We start from the raw sequence: 17,081 nt of genomic DNA on the forward strand, positions 1-17,081 counted from the left end.
GAGGGAGAGAGTGTATTAAGTTCTTATTAAAGCAAAGTGCTGAAGGCATTCTGATTCCTGCTCAAAGTAAGCCTATCCTGGCTTCTCATTCTGTGAGCTGGGTTTTTCTGCTTTGGGATTTTATATAAACAGAAGCACATTTTTTTTTTTTTATGAGCATGCCATGCCAGAAACATAGACGGGTGTGTGTCTTTCTGAAATGTCAGTCTTTACTGATAGCAATACACTCACCAGCTGTAATGGCTCCAATTTGCCAAGCAGTCCCAATGTCCCTTTGACAGCTGGCCATCGAGAACACAGGTTGCATCAACAGGCTCCTTTATTCTGATCTTAATGACTAATATTCACGTCACAGGGTGGCGAGAGAAGTTTTACAAAGGCTGCAGGGTTTGAAGAGTTTAAAAGGTCATGCTAGAGGCAGAGAGCTGACACAGCAAAGATATCAGAAGTCTGATACAGAGTGACCGCAGGTGGTCTGGTGTTGATTAACCAGTTGGAGAGGAGTCTGCTGCAGGGGTACAGACCCAACTGAGACCCAGGGTTGAGTTGAGATGCAGATTCTGAACCAGGAAGGTGAGATACAGGACTGGATTGGGATGACTGATGGCTGGGCGACCAGCAACTTGAGTAGGCCACATCAAGCAGAATCCAATGGTAGCCTAGAGTTTTCCCCTGTTGGTTGTTTGACACATACTGGGTGGTCAGATGACAGATTGGTGTGGCCATGGTGCTAGATGGCACTTCCCTACAGGTAAGATGCGGCGTACTTCCTCTGTCTAGTGAGTTTGATGAGCTGATATGGTTCTAACATGCCCGTGTGCTCACACATTCTATGCTGCTCAATCTTGGTTGTCAACTTGTCGGGGCTTAGCATCTCCAAGGAAACAAATCTCTGGGCATACCTTTGGGGGTTTATCTAGATCTGATTAACTGAGTTGGGAAAACCCAACTAAATGTGGTTGGTCCACTCCATGATCTTGAGTTAAATCAAAAAAGGGAGCTAGCAAGCCGAGTGTGAGCCTTCATCTCTCTGCTTCTTACTATGGACACAATACAACCAGCAGCCTTTTGCTTCTGCCACTGTGCCCTCTCTACCAGAGTAGACTAGGTACACCCTAGTATGTAACAACTCTTCGTTTGTTGTCTCCTCGGCCGGGTTTCTCCATCTCACTTTTGACATTGTAATCTAGATGCCATTACCCGCACAGGACAAGCACTTGAACTCTCTTTGACCTGACCATTGCCACCGTGTGTTATAACCACCGAGACTGCCCAGAGTCCCTGATTAATTTTTCCAATATAATTTTCCAGTCAAATATAAAAAGGAGAAAATATTAGAGTGCCCCGTGTAGCTTTACAGCTATTCCTTGGCTCCAAAAATGGGCTTGGGGAAAAGAGGGTGAATGGAGGTGGATGGAGAGGTGGGTTGGTGAGGATAAGTGGAGGGAGGTGGGGGAAGGTGGGAGGATGTGAGGGGGTGAGTGGGTGCGTTTGCTGATGCACATATTCCCGACATACTTGTGGGGGTCTCCCAGGAGTCAGTTCCTTCTGCTGCCTTGTGAGATCCAGGTTTGAACTCAAGTTGTCAGGCCCTCAGTCTAACACCTTAATCTGCTGGTGCCTCTCACTGACCCAGTGCCTGACTTTTTAGTAAACCAGATACACTCAAGCCTGGATAAAGTTGATTTGTGTCCTGACCACTTGTCAAGACTCTGTCTTCTGACCCAGTCTTTGGGAAACAAATCATCTTGTTACTACCCTGAGCCACTCTTCTGTTAGCAAACACCCACCCGGTAAGATGCCCTCCATGAAACCCCTAGACTTGCTTGCCTTTCCTTCTTCTCAATTGGGGCCAGTTCCCATATACCAGGACCTAGTTGTTTGAGAACAGTAGAGTTGGGGTTGGAGAGATGGCTTAGTGGTTAAGAATACTGGTTGTTCGTCCAGAGGTTGCGAGTTCAATTCCCAGCACCCACAAGGTGTCTGTTTAAAGGGATCTGATGTCCTCTCCTAGCATGCAGAGCAGCAGAGCACTCACATACACAAAAAAAATATATAAATAATTTTTTAAAATAAGAGTGGTACAATGTTTAGCAGCATCCTGACTCCTCGAAGGTGGATGCCAATGCAAATTCTTCCTACTCATAAGTTGTCATGGCCACAAAAACCTCCAGACATTAGCAAATGCCTCCTGGGTAGAAATCATCCACAGTTTAAGCTCTTACGTGATACTCTGTGACTGTCCCACTATTGATAGATATTTATGTTGTCCCCGATTCAGAGCTGTTGTGAGTAATGCAATAATATGAAAAGAAACAGTATTTTCAAGTTTCAAAGGAAAGGAACACCAAATGGGTGGGGGTGGGAACGAAACTGAGGTATCGCTCTAAACGTCCTCCTTAAAAACGCCTTGGTGGGTGATATTCTAGTGGAAAGAGGAATCCGTGGGAACACCAAAGACATATGGCGAACCAATGTAACAAAATAGCACAGCAGAGTACACTGTTATCTAAAATATTAGGACAGCCATGCCCGTTGTTCCTCAGGTCTGTGATCCCAGCTCCTGGGGGGGGGGGGGTCAGCTGAAGAGGAGGATCACAAATCCAAAGCCTGACTGAGATACAGAATGAGTTCAAGACAAATCTAGGCAACATAATGGGATTATGCCTCAGAGAGAGAGAGAGAGAGAGAGAGAGAGAGAGAGAGAGAGAGAGGAAATAAGAAAAGGAAAAAGAGAGGGTGGGGGTAGATATTGCCTAGCATTCATAGGGCTTTAGGTTCAGTCCCCAGAACCATAGTTAATTAAGCAATTAACTAATTAAAATGATTAGCTTAAAAGACTTCTGGGTGCAGTGGAAGAGGCTGCCCTGACATTAACTTTAAAACCTGGTAAATTGCACAAACTTTCTTCTAATCGTGTGAAAGGGACGTGGAAGCAATCCCGACTGGATCCAACTGGATCCGACTGAACAGTCTGACACGGAGACGAGGGGAGAGTTGAGAGGAAAGCTAAGGCTGGCAGCTGTTTTCTCCTGGGAGCATTTAAGGAATGTGAGCATGGGCTGAGTGCTGGAACTTTGCCCAGATAGATGCGCGTGCGCGGGTAGTGGGGATCGAAATCACTGTTTTCTGTGATTGCCTTGGGCTGAAGGGACAAAATCAGGAATGCAAGGAGAGTTAAAAACCACCTGATCTTCTTCGATAGATGTTTGCAGAGTATACAGGAGGCCAAAGGGCTCGGCTAAGAGCTCTTTAGAGTCAGAATCCAGTGAGGATACTAGGGCAAAACGATTTGGAGGGTGGGGTGGGGTGGGGCTTCAGGAACTCGTTAAAATTGAGAAGACGTTTACCTCTCCCGTGAACACCTACCCATCTGCCTTTCTAAGGTAAAGCTGGATAAATGTGAAAGGACTGAAGAGAGGGCTCAGCGGGCAGAAGAGCTTGCGTTGAAAGTCTGAGGGATTAAGATCCCTAGCAACCATGTAAATGTGGGGGCAGAGGGGCATGGTGCATGCCTGTAATCACAGCATATGGGAGCAGAAACGGGGGAATCCCCGGTACAATCTGTCTAGCTAGATTAGACAAGTCTTGCATGCACATGTACATGCACATCCGTACACATGTGAACACACGTAGACACATATACAAAAGGGAAGGTCTGAAGTCATACAAAGCACGTGCCCAACCGCCATGGACACGAGTCAGATCCACAGCAAACAGCAACAGTGAAACCCCTTGAGTATTTAAAAGTTAAGCGATGGATTTCTAAACGACTTATAGGTCAAAAAAAGGAAACTGAAAGAGAGGTCGGGAAATACACTGTGCCTAATTAAAAGATCAGGTTACCATGTATGGGACCCAGCTGATGTGGAAGGCAATGTACCATTGTAAACGCCTGAGTCAGGAAAGAGAAAGGACTCTAGCCGTAGCCAGTAACGGCCTGAGAAAGAATTCAGCAACTCAACTAAAAAAATGCAAAAGATAGGGTTGGGGATTTAGCTCAGTGGTAGAGTGCTTGCCTAGGAAGCGCAAGGCCCTGGGTTCGGTCCCCAGCTCCGGGGGGGGGGGGGGGGGGGGGGGGGAAATGCAAAAGATCTCTTGGAAGACAACTAGGGTTATGACTCAGGGGTAGAGTGTTTCCCCACTGTGTTCAAGGTCCATAGATTTGATTTTTATCACACACACAAAAAGATATTCACCGGCTTATAAACATATGCAATGTAATTGGCTTTGCCAGCCCTCAATAACATATATATAGAGAACGCCTGACACAAATCCACCAGACCCAGTATAGCCAAAGGGTGTGTGTTGGGTAGCGTCATGTCAGCTTGACAGATACTAGAGACACTGGAGAGAAGGGCATCTCAATTGAGAAAATGCCATCAAAAGATCTGACTTAGTAAGCAAGACTCTGGGGACTTTTCTGTAACTCCAGTTCTAGGAGAGCCAATGCCCTTCCCTGGTCACCATAGGTAGCAGGCACACACATTCGGTACACAGGGATACATGTAGGTAAAACACCTATACGCATTAGATAATAAAATTAAAACTCTTACTAAGACTATTAATACCAGTTGAATGGCGCTAGCACACACCTTTAATCCTAGCACTTGAGGGGCAGAGGCAGGCATGAGGCTGGCCGATTACAGAACAAGTTCCAAGACAGCCAGGGCTACACAAAACAAACAAGCAAGCAAAAAAACAAAAACAAAACAAAAAAAAAAAAACCCAAAACCTCCATTTGCACATGATCACCTGTATCAGGAAGGCTACAGGTCTAACCTCTAAGAGTATAGACATGTCTTGCCAGCTTTTGGCTTTACCACAGGGGCCATATGGCGTGTTCTTACATGGTGTATTCTCGTTCATAGCTCCTGTAGAACACAGAGAGGCAGGCTGCTGGATCCATAACCGAGGAAGGGACCAATTAATCACAGGTACATCTTTCCGCATTGGTTAACGCTAACACAGGTTGCTGCAGTGGTGGACCTGCCTGCTTGGCCCCCTCTCCAATATGAACAAGAGCATTGCTGTTCTGCATATTCACAGAATAGCTTCCCGTGGTTTTCATTTTAGCTATTGTCGTCTATAGGGAAATTTTACATTTACTCTTTCCCTCCGAAGTTTGATTTTGTGAGTGTGTGTGTGTGTGTGTGTGTTCAAGGGTTTCTCTGTGTAGTCTTAGCCAAGAACTCACTCTGTCCTCAAACTCAGAGATCCTCTACCTGCCTCTGCCTGCCTCTGCCTCCCAAGGGCTAAAATTCAAGGCTTGCACCCCCACTGCCTGGTGAAGGTTGATAATCTATGCAGTAAACTATGAAATGACACCACTGCAGAGGGAAAACCAATACTGTGTCTAATCGTGAGAATCTGAGCATCAAAATGGGCCAAGATGGCAGATCCTTACATGGAGCTTATAAAGACGCAGCAGCTTGGGCTCCGATGGCGAAGGAGGTGGTGTTGGCAATGGCCAACGGAGTGGATGGATGTGTGGAGTAAGCCAGAGATGCCTAGCCACACAGTCTTGGGTAACAGCTACCTGTCTTTATTTCCTTCTGAGTGACTTTGATCCCTAGAACCTACATGCCCCAGTATTCATGCACCTGTGTGCAGGGACGGACACACACACACACATACACACACACATACACACACATACACACACATACACACACACAGACACACAGACACAGACACACACACACACACACACAGACACACACATACACACACACAGACACACACATAGACACACACACACACAGACACAGACACATACACACACATACACACACATACACACACAGACACACACACAGACACACACACACAGACACAGACACACACACACACAGACACAGACACACAAACACACACACACATACACACACATACACACACAGACACACACACAGACACACACACACAGACACAGACACACACACACACAGACACAGACACACAAACACACACACACATACACACACATACACACACACAGACACACACACACACAGACACACACATAGACACACACACACATACACAGACACACACACACAGACACACACACATACACACACACAGACACACACACACAGACACACACATAGACACACACACACAGACACAGACACACACACACAGACACACACATACACACACACACATACACACACACATACACACACATACACACACAGACACACACATAGACACACACAGACACATACACAGACACACACACACAAACACACACACACATACACACATACACACACACACACACACACACACACACACACACACACACACACTACCATGTAGGTGCTGAGAACGAACTCAGGTCCTCTGTGAGAACCACAAGTGCTTCTAACCATTGAGCAATCTCTCCAGCCCCCTTCAATCATTCATTCATCATCCAGGTCCACTCATTCAGATGCCCGCTGGCCCATGGTTTCTCCTTTTCTAAACTGAACTCATTAATTTGCCCTACTCAACCACCCTGAGCCCAATTTTTTTTTCCTCCTCTATTTCCTTCTAGGTTCATGGTACCATCCCGTCACAGGAAATAGCGAGAGTCAGCTCCCTCCCTACCACTCCCCAGTTACCCCATTGGATAAATCCCCTTTTAAATTGAGTGTGAATCCCCTCACCTCCTTCTTGTGTGTCTACCACTGTCACACTTAACAGAAGACTCCTATAGATCTCTTCTCTGCGTCTTCGCCTGCTTTCCACACTCCACCCTTGGGGTCACTGACCCCTGAACTTGGCCACTTCTGCCTCAAGTTTCAAAGTTCAGGGCCTGTGAGCTGTCACATCCCTTTGTCTAACCTATGTCCCCCACCCCCACCCCCATTCAGCCTTTGACCTTGAAACACCAGCCTGGTTATGTAATGCACCTCTCTGCCTCAGAAGATGCAAATCCAGTCAGTTAAGAGAACATTAGATTACCTACTAACCACGTGAGCTATCAAAATAGTCACTTTAAACATCTTTATACCTTTGCATTTTATATTAAGGCAATCTTACAGGGTAAAAAAATGTTTATTTAAATAAGACAGAGAAGGTGCCTCGTTAGCGCAGTAGGTAGCACGTCAGTCTCATAAATAAGACAGAGAAACTCTGTATATTCCTTGTCCAGAATTTGTTTATATTTAGCCCCATTTGGGTTTTTTCTGTATGAGTATAGATAAGTCATTTTCCTCGATTCTGATATTATACCCACTAAATATTTGAGTGCTTGTCCTAACAGCTAGAACATTCCCCTTCATAACCATGCATCATGATCAAAATCAGAACATTTAATATTAATATAATGCTGTTTATTATCTAATCTGCACCTCAATTTTATCAACCGTCCTAAAGAAAAAAAAATTTCACTATCTCAACAATGTCCTTCAGGAAGTGAATGATGCCAGTGGGATCTAGTTTGGGTGATGTCAGTGGAGACTTGGGTAAGGATGAATCCAGCAAATTTACCTTCTTTAAGCCATCTCCAAAGTATCTGTTAAAGATTTTTAGGCTCTCTCTCTCTCTCTCCCTCTCCCTCCCCCCCCTCCCCCCAGAGTTTCTCACTACATAGAACTGGCTGTCCTGGAACTCTCTATGTTCTCTATGTATACCAGGCTGGTCTGGAATTCAGAGATCTGCCTGCCTCTGCCTCCTGAGTACTAGGACTAAATGCAGACACCACCATCCCTGGAAATTTTCATCTTCTTTAAGGAAGAGCTGGAAGCTACCTCCGAAGCAATCTGAACCGTAAGTTTTTCTGGACCTTCTATTTTCTCAGCCCTTTGCAGGTCGCCCCCTATGTCACCAACTTGGTTTTCCACACAGAGAATAGTGGGCATAGTGATCTGACAACACCATTAAGCAGAGATCTGCGAGCCAAGATACTTTGTAAATGAAACATCCTAGAATGGAGAGACACGAGCTTTCAGATTTGAAAAGTTTCATTCAAGCCTCAGCAAGACCCAAGAACCTCTCTATGGGCCTAATCATGGTAACAGATCACTAGCATGAGTGAGAGCGGGAAACTAGAAAAGGGTCTAAGAGAGGAAAAAGAATCGTTGCCGGATGGGGGGGTTAAGGGGTGGGGATAGGGCACATGTAGTACATGAAAGTGAAGGTCAGGATACTGGAGGTAAAAAAAAAAATAGGGGAGGTGGGTGGGATTTGGGTCAGCAAAACTAAATATATATGAAAAAGCCATAAGGAAATCTGATGTAAGTTAATGAGACAGAGGGAGGAAGAGAGAGAGAGGGAGAGAGAGAGAGAGAGAGAGAGAGAATACACAAGAACCCTTATAGGCAGATAAAGCTGCTTCTAAAAGCCACATAGTTCATTAACTGAAAAAAATAAATCCCAGTGCCAGATTTAGGCTATCTCCTCTGAGCTCTATGTTGGTCAGGGAGGACTCTGACTCCCCCTAAACAATATAGGCAAAACTGCTGTTGGTTATAAGACCCTCTGGCTGAAGACACCACATGCCTTGGCCACAAAACCTAGAGAAATCAAGCTGGAACTGGAATGGAAGCTCCTTCCCTGTCAGGTGGTCCTCGGAGATGTTCTGCAGGTTGCCAGGAGATGGTTGACATCGACAATCTTATTCAGCGGTGGGTCCTGCATGCATCGATGCCACCAGCCAGGCATGAGTCCAGTGACACACAAGGACAAGTCAGTTACTGAAGTAATCAAACACTTCTCGCATGGATTCGAGGCCCACTTCACAGGAGGAAATTCACATCCAGCGTTGAAAGCCTTGCTAAAAGGCTGTGGTTGGTAAAGTCAACGTGTGGAAGTTACTATCTGTTTTGCTAAGTGGATCTAATGCGCCTATCTTATACTGTCTACTCTACTATGTCTACACCCCTGGGCTGGCCATGCTGCCAGCTTTGGTCTGAGAAATTCCCTTGTGTAGTGGTCAGCACTGACTGCAGAGACTCATAACTGGTCATAACTGGTCAAAGTACTAAGAACAAATGACTGTCGAGCGTCCAGCGATAAATGGGACGTCTATATCATCCTCCACCCCAGAAGGTTCAGGGAAGAAAAGGTGGAAGGAATGTAAAAGCCAAGAGGGGGAGGGGAGCAGTGTTAAATGCTGGTTTCCGGGCACAACACTAGCCTTGGACTCATAGTGTATGTGATTATCTGCACAAGACCTGAATGAACAAGGCTGGGCCCACTTGTCAGGGAAGGAAAGGGGCTTATGGGGACCCTCCCTCTGAAAATCTATAGGGAGTTAATGGTGCTGGGGGAAGGGAGACAATTTCTTCAGTGGTATAGCAACTGGTAAGGTACCCACCCACCCTGTTTTTAAAAAAACAAAACAAACAAACAAAAAAAACTTCTGAAGAAACTCATTTTGGGGGGTTGCTCTGATGCTGTCTCTGTACTCAAATGCTAAACACTGGCCTCAAGATTGCAGTCCTAGGGGCTGGGGATTTAGCTCAGTGGTAGAGCACTTGCCTAGGAAGGGCAAGGCCCTGGGTTTGGTCCCCAGCTCCAAAAAAAAAGAACCAAAAAAAAAAAAAAAGATTGCAGTCCCGACAAGCACATTCTCACGTACATTGAATGATTTTGTGTAACGTTTGCTCGCCAGTCTTCTCTGGCTAAACAAAAGTGGCTACAGCCAATTACTGGGGAGAATAAAGGGAATTGGGTTTCAGTTACCAAGCTGGAGGGGTCGCAGGTAGGGACGACGAGGTTAAGGAGAAGGAGAGGAAGAGGGAAAAGGAAGACAGAGGGAGCAGGAAGTCTCCATTAGGTGGGATGGACCAGAAGCATGTGGCCAGAAGAAACGCCCTCTGAGGACAGACTGATGGAGCAGGAAGTGCCCTGGTGATACTCAAAAGGCAAGTCACCCGAGGAGCACAGCTGGGACAGACCCAGTCTAGCACGGAGAAGTAGTTCAAGGGTAATGCTTAGTACTTGTGCTGAAGCTGAGTGAATGAGTCGATAGGACTATTTCTCACTTATTGGGGGCCTGGCCAGGTCGTCATATTAAGAGTTATTAAATGCTTTACAACAACATTGGGTCACACCTAAGAGAAGGAAATGAAACTAGAAATAGGCTCAGTTGGGAAGAAGCAGTGGGTTATGAGGGGGAGACAAAAGAGGGTCAATACGACTGAAATGTACAGTGTACATGGATGAAAACGTCTTCAGGAACCCCATTATGAATGCAAATGACATTTGTGAAAGAGTTAGAGCTGTTGTGAAAATACTTTTTATAAAAAGTGACATCAGGGGGCTGGAGAGATGGCTCAGTGGTTAAGAGCACCGCCTGCGGGCTGGAGAGATGGCTCAGCGGTTAGGAGCGCCCGACTGCTCTTCCAGAGGTCATGAGTTCGATTCCCAGCAACCACATGGTGGCTCACAACCATCTGTAAAGAGATCTGATGCCCTCTTCTGGTGTATCTGAAGACAGCTACAGTGTACTTATATATAATAAATAAATAAATCTTTAAAAAAAAAAAAAAAAAAGAGCACCGCCTGCTCTTCCAGAGGTCCTGAGTTCAAATCCCAGCAACCACATGGTGGCTCACAACCATCTGTAAAGAGATCCGATGCCCTCTTCTGGTGTGTCTGAAGACAGCTACAGTGTACTCATATATAATAAATAAATAAATAAATCTTAAAAAAAAAAAAAAGGAACATCAGAGGGTTGGGGATTTAGCTCAGCGGTAGAGCGCTTGCCTAGCGAGCGCAAGGCCCTGGGTTCGGTCCCCAGCTCCGAAAAAAAGAAAAAAAAAGTGACATCAGAGTCATTGTTTCTCTAAGAGTAATTCTCATGGTCACGTCCCTAAAGGGTTTTTTTGTTTGGTTGGTTTTGGTTGTTTTGAGAAGCTCATAGAACATATGGGGTGATGTTTGTGGCTTGCACTCTAGTAGACGCCTATTCTAATTCCAACCTCTTACAAGCCTTAAGAGCTTCCTCCTCTATGGCTCACTTACATTGTCTGTAAAAATGGGGATAATTGCACCTCCTCATAGACACATTAACAAGGTTACAAAAAGACCAGGTGCTTAGAAAAGAACGAGTGTAGAATGTCTATGAGCTGTATTCTCGCCTCCCTTTCTGTCATCACTGAAGGTAAGGATTAAGAACTGTCAGTGGCTGAAGAGATGGCTCTGTGGTTAAACAGAACTTAACTGCTTTTACAGAAGACCTGGATTTGGCTCCCAGAATCCCCGCGGCAGTTTGCAACAATCTGTCACTCTAGAGCAAGGGGGATCTGGCGCCCTCTTCTGGCCACCACAGACATTGCATGCACATGGTGCACTTGCACACATCCGGATTCACAAACAAACAGACAGACAGGCAGACAGGCAGATAGGCCAGACAGATAGGTCTATTTTTAATTAAACATTAAAAATGAGCTGTCTGGGCTGGGGGGATGTGGCTCACTGGCAGGGGAGGGCAAACAAGCACAAAAACCCCATATGGGTTGGATCTCTGGAGATACAGAAAATGAAAATGAAATGATTGGGGGGCAGGGGGTTCAACCACCTCTCCCACTGCAGAAATCAGAGTCCTGTGTTTGCTACCCTTGTGGTTTGAGCCTGTGTCTTCCCTGCTCCAACAAATCCCTGGGAAGCTTTAGGGCCCCAGTTGCCAGCTTGAACCTTAAGCCACTCTTGAGGAATAAAGGTGTGGCTGACTATTGCGTTGTAAACGAGAAGAGAGAAGAGAGAACAGGCAGTTGCTGGGCTAACCAGAGTCCTGCAGTGAGGGCAAGTGACTGCTTTGTGATAGGCCAGGACGGCTGGGCTATCCCAGAGAGAAGAAAGTTGTCCACAGACACATAGCCAGGGAGTGGAAGGGTCAGACGTGAGTCACTCTCTCAGACTTCAAAGCCCTGGCTGCTCCTAGAACACCTACTTCCTCCACAGATACAAAAGATAACATGGATTATCTCAATCCTCATATCAACCTATAATTTAAGAAAAAAAAATCACATCACAGAAGAGAAAACTTCAAGAGAAGTGCTATTTGCCCAGAGTCCTGGTCTCATGGAGAAGCCTTGCTAGGATTCAAACCCACATTTGCCTGATGCCAAAGAGCAGGCTCTGAGTGGCCACAACCCTTCTCTCCCTCATTCCCATCACTCAGTCCTGCCCAGAGCATCTGGGTGAAAACCATACATTTAGTCCTCACACTCCAAATTCTTCAGCTTTCGGGCTGGCTCTCTGACTGTGCCAGTGACTATTAAACACATGGAATCCAGACCGCCACAGACCTCTGAGTGTCCCTGTCAGAGGGTCACTGCCCTCACGCCGACTCAAGTTCCAGAGAACTGGGATCTGAATTAAGTGGCTTAAAAATCTCTTCAGTCATTTGCAGTAAATTAAAATGTCTTTCAGCCTGAAATATGTTTTCCCAAGAAACTGGGCCAAAGGCCAGCCTCATCTCTGAGCCTGTCCCTTGAGGCTATAAGGCTACCTTTTCTCCTGAGACAGTTTCTCAGAAGGATGAAGGAACGAGCCAAGGAGAGGTCTGCGCCCAGTTGAAGCAGGGGTGTGTAAAAGGCGAGCCACTTCCCTAAGGTCTTTCTTGGTGGTTCCCTTTGTGTGTCTCGGTGAGACTCAGCTCTTACTTGGATTTTTTTTTCCAACTTTGCTTTGCTAACTCCTTTGTTTAAAAAAAAGAAAAGCCATATGAGCCATTAGTCACATTCAAACCACACTTTAGGGAACTGTTGCGGTGGTCCTACGACAGACACTTAGAGACTGCTTTTGCTAGACCCCATTGAGGGCTCGTGGGATTTTTTTTTTTTTAAAGCAGTAAACACGCTGGCCTAATGACCTGTGAGTTAAGTGAATCTCCAGAACCCAGAAGAAGAGAACTGATTCCCACAAGTTGTCCTCTGTCTCCTCGGACCTCCACACGTGTGCGCATGCGCACATTACATAAACATTAACAAAAAAATTAAGCCACTTAGGTCTGCAAGTATCTATATACACAGGTATGCAAAGCAGTATGAAAGCCTGCTATCCCTGCCTTTGTTTGTTCGCTTGTTTGTTTGTTTGAGATAAGCTCTCTCTAGGTAGCCCTGACTGGCTTGGAACTTGATATGTAGGCCAGGCTTGCCTCAGGCTCCGAGATGCACCTCCCTCCACTATAGATGCATCTAAAGCACCTCAGTGCACCTGGCCTCACAGCACCTGACCTCCCCACACCTGACCTCACCACACCTGACCCCACAACACCTGACCTCACTGCACCTGGCCATACCACACCTGGCCTCCTCACCTAGCTTTGGCCTTTTAAGCCTCTCTCCCCTTTACTATGGGTCACTATTTTACTACTTCTGTCTACAGGCATACAAATTATTCAAAGAGACAGGCATAGTTGTTCATGTTTTTAATCTCAGTACTTGAAATGCAGAAGCAGGTGGATTTCTGTGAGTTCAGGCTGACCTGGTATATGCATGTGTGTATATATGTATTGAGACCCTGTCTCAAAAAAAAAAAAAAAAAAAAAAACCAAAAACCAAGTAAATCATTCATAGATTGTCTTTCTAGACATCCTTGTCCAGATAATATCTAGCGAATTATCTATCGAATCCCTTCTTAAGGCTAAAGGCACAAAGATAAGAGGAACTCAAGCATCTTGCTGTCCAATTTTACCATGTCCTCGCCCAGATTCCCCCAAAGTCACTTGATGGTCTTAAGTCATTGTCCTAAACCTGCAGTCAGCTTGGGTTTGAGAACAGCAGCGCTCGTCAGGACAAACCACCCCTTGGGATGAGGGCAATTGTCTATGATGGGCAGACTGCACTCCGGAACTGGGCTGGTCATCTTATAGGAATCAGATTGCCTCCCTCAAGCAAGAAGAAATCCTTCGAGCAACCTCGTGGAGCCAGAACTCAGAAAGATCAACTACCTTGACCAGAGTCGTTTGATTTGCTCTGCCCCCCCACCAGCTCTCCCCCCATCTAAGCTTCTTCTCAGTTACTGATCTCTTTAATTGGTACCTCGGGATGCTTGCCCAAGCCTATCGGCCAAGCATTGTGACTCCTTGTAGACTGCTGTCTGCATGCAGGCGAAGGCAGGTGAAAGATGAGGCCAGAGCCTATGACTGGGCAGTGGAAAAAGAAAGCAGGCTGAGAATTTTAGAGACAAGAGGGAGAGAGGGGGAGGCGGGGAGGAGGAGACGAGATGGAACCTATAGGAGAGGAAGAGGAGCCAGAACCACACCGCCCTGGGAGCCATGAGTATTGGGAATTTCTTAGAATGATGATTAAATAACAAGTGGGGTGCGTTCACCTTCTCTAGGTGGGCAGCTTGTGTTTACATCAGTGGAGTTTTAAGTTCTTCGTGCAAGCATTTTGTGGGTTGAGAATTTACTAATTTATATCTGACTGATAAATTAGAAGCCTCTAGAGTTTTGATTTTACCGGGTTATGGGATTTGTGACAGCTAACCACAGGGGTGGATGGCTGGGAATGTGAACAGATTCCACCATGCAAGAACCATGCAGGTTGGGAACCATGGAGACCCTAGTGGCAGGAAAGTAGAAGTTAGCCGGTGCGAGCGTATCTTTTTTTTATACATATTCATGAAACAACTCCCAGAACCAGAGTTTTTGCCATAAAACTGGTTTACTGCAACAACAGTGTTCATAGGAAGCACTGTCTGTGGTTAGGACAGTGTCCGGGTGGATGGTGGGCATTGACAGTCACTGCACCCGAATGACGGCTAAGATCTGCAGCGGTGCTGACCAGGATGGGGAAGATAGGAACGGATTATTCAAAGTGTCTCTGGCATTGAGAAGCCTAAAGGAATAAACATGACCCCGCCAAGCGGTGGAATTGGGTGGCTTTTGCTGCGGACCACAGACTGGCTGAAGACTTGAAACAACTCACTCTTCAATAATTGCAAACAAAGCAGAAAAATCAGCTGAATTTAGAGACAGCCTTTTCCTGCAGATGGGGGCACAGCAGGGCTGGAGAATGGACACAAGCCAAGTTGCAACAGTCTAGCATCTCGGTGAATACCGAATGTCCTCTAGGGATCCAGCACAAGGCCTTGACTTCCTAGAAATTCCTGGAAACTCTAGGGCTGCAGAAGTGTCCCTTCCAGATGTTAGAAGGTAGAGCCCACACCTGGGCACCCTGCTGGGATACATGCAGAAGCTTCAAACAGGATGAAGCAACTCTTGCTCCACTTGGGAATTCCCCTCCCTCCCCCTTCTCCTGGACACCCCACCGATAACCAGGGAGAGAGAAATTCTTGATGTGGACCAGCTAAGGAAATCTCGGAACTGTTAAGGGAAGAAAGGGATCACTGCACTAGACTTGGCCAACAGCACAAGGCTGGTGGAAGGGGGGTGCTGTGGAGGATTCTAGGGGGCTGGATCACAAGCAGTGAAACCTGAATGGAAAAGGTAGGCTTGCTGGAGTAGAAGGGCTCTCTGCAGGGTTACAGGATTCAGTAGGTTATCCAGAGCCCCAAGGGACACCTCTCACTGCTGATAGGATGACTCTTAAAGAGTGGAAAATGGGGCTGGAGAGATGGCTCAGCGGTTAAGAGCCCCGACTACTCTTCCAGAGGTCCTGAGTTCAATTCCCAGCAACCACATGGTGGCTTACAACCATCTGTAAAGAGATCCGATGCCCTTTTCTGGTGTATCTGAAGACAGCTACAATGTACTTATATATAATAAATGAATAAAAAAAAGGACAAAGTTTAAAAAAAAAAAGAGTGGAAAATGAGAGGGCCCAAATCAACCAATGTATACATGCCAAGACTACAATTGCAGGCTGGGGGTCCATTGTGTGTACCCTAAACAACGGCGATATATGGTATGAAACCCCCAATAGGTAGTGAGTTAGCATTCCATTACTATGACAAAATCCTTGGCAGTCAACCTAAAAGAAGGAGTTTACTTTGGCTTCTGGTCTCAGGAATTTCTAAGATCAATTAGCCTGTCGCTTTGGGCCTTTGGTGCCAAAGGGCCTCAGTGGAAGTATGTGTTGGAGCAAAACTGCTTGTCTCATGAAAGTCAGGAAATGATGAGAGAGCTTGCTTTCATAGCAAAGCCCTTACTTAACCTGAAGCCCATTAAGCTATGGATCAATCCACTGATAATGTAAGAGCCCTCACAGTCCGGCATCTCCCAAACTTTGGGACCAAGCCTTCAACACAAGAGCCATCAAGGAGCATTTGAGACCCAAGCCCATACCAGACAATTGGCACAGAACTGGGGTTAATTCTACCTCGACTCTCCACACCCACTTGAGGACATTTGCTTTCTGACTTTGAAAGAAAATGTAACTTCTGTAGGTCTTGAAGTCCTAGTTACCAGAGCGGAGAAACATTTCATTATAGTAGGGACATGATTTGTTAATACACAAAGTCACGTGATGCTGTCATTCTAAAGGTAGGCACCTAATCAGAGCGCAGCATTTAGATGGCAGGCATTGGGGTGTAAGGATGTAGCCTCATGCTAGAATGTTTGACTAGTGTGTGGGAATTCCTGGGTTCAAGACCCAGAATAAAGGGGAAAAAACAAAAAGAAAAAAAATCAAAACTGCAGATGAGGGTGTGAAGTCTGTTGGAAGAGCAGAGGAAGGCACTGGGAAGAACCCATGGCTGAATCCTGGTGGCTTAATACGATAAGGGAGGGAGCCATATACACTTGGACACATACAGTGTGCTCCCTGTCTTACCATGTAATTTTTTCTACACCCACTCTCCCAGTAACCAAAGGAGGCCCTGAGACCTGTACCTTCAAAGGACAAAAATTAATTTCAATTTTTTCCTCTCCCCCCTTCCCCCAACACCCCACATTCTGCCTAACCTCTTCCTCCCTCCCTCCCCCTCCCCCTCTCTCTGTCTCTATCTCTGTCTCTGTCTCTCTATCTCTCTCTTTGTGTCTCTGTCTCTCTCTGTCTCTCTCTGTCTCTCTCTCTCTCTCTCTCTCTCTCTCTCTCTCTCTCTCTCTCTCTCTCTCTCTCTGTCCTATCCAGTGACAGCTGCTGCCTCCTTCCTTGGCAGCAGCCTGTAGGGGAGCACAAATGGAGTCAAGGGAGTTGTCAAGGGTAGACATGAACATTCCTTAGGACAGA

The 17,081-nt window shown here is 46.1% G+C and overlaps 1 long non-coding RNA gene across 1 annotated transcript; it reads left to right on the forward strand.

Annotated features, from left to right (window-relative positions):
• Positions 1-3,124: 3,124 nt before the first annotated feature.
• LOC148002817 (uncharacterized) lies at positions 3,125-10,473 on the forward strand. The gene is made up of 4 exons (XR_015631179.1): positions 3,125-3,386; positions 4,872-4,937; positions 7,629-7,761; positions 8,445-10,473. It is a non-coding gene; the product is annotated as an uncharacterized LOC148002817 (long non-coding RNA).
• Positions 10,474-17,081: the final 6,608 nt, after the last annotated feature.

This window comes from Rattus norvegicus, chromosome 10 (genome assembly GCF_021556685.1).
Source record: "Rattus norvegicus strain SHRSP/BbbUtx chromosome 10, alternate assembly SHRSP_T2T, whole genome shotgun sequence".
Lineage (NCBI taxonomy): Eukaryota > Metazoa > Chordata > Mammalia > Rodentia > Muridae > Rattus > Rattus norvegicus.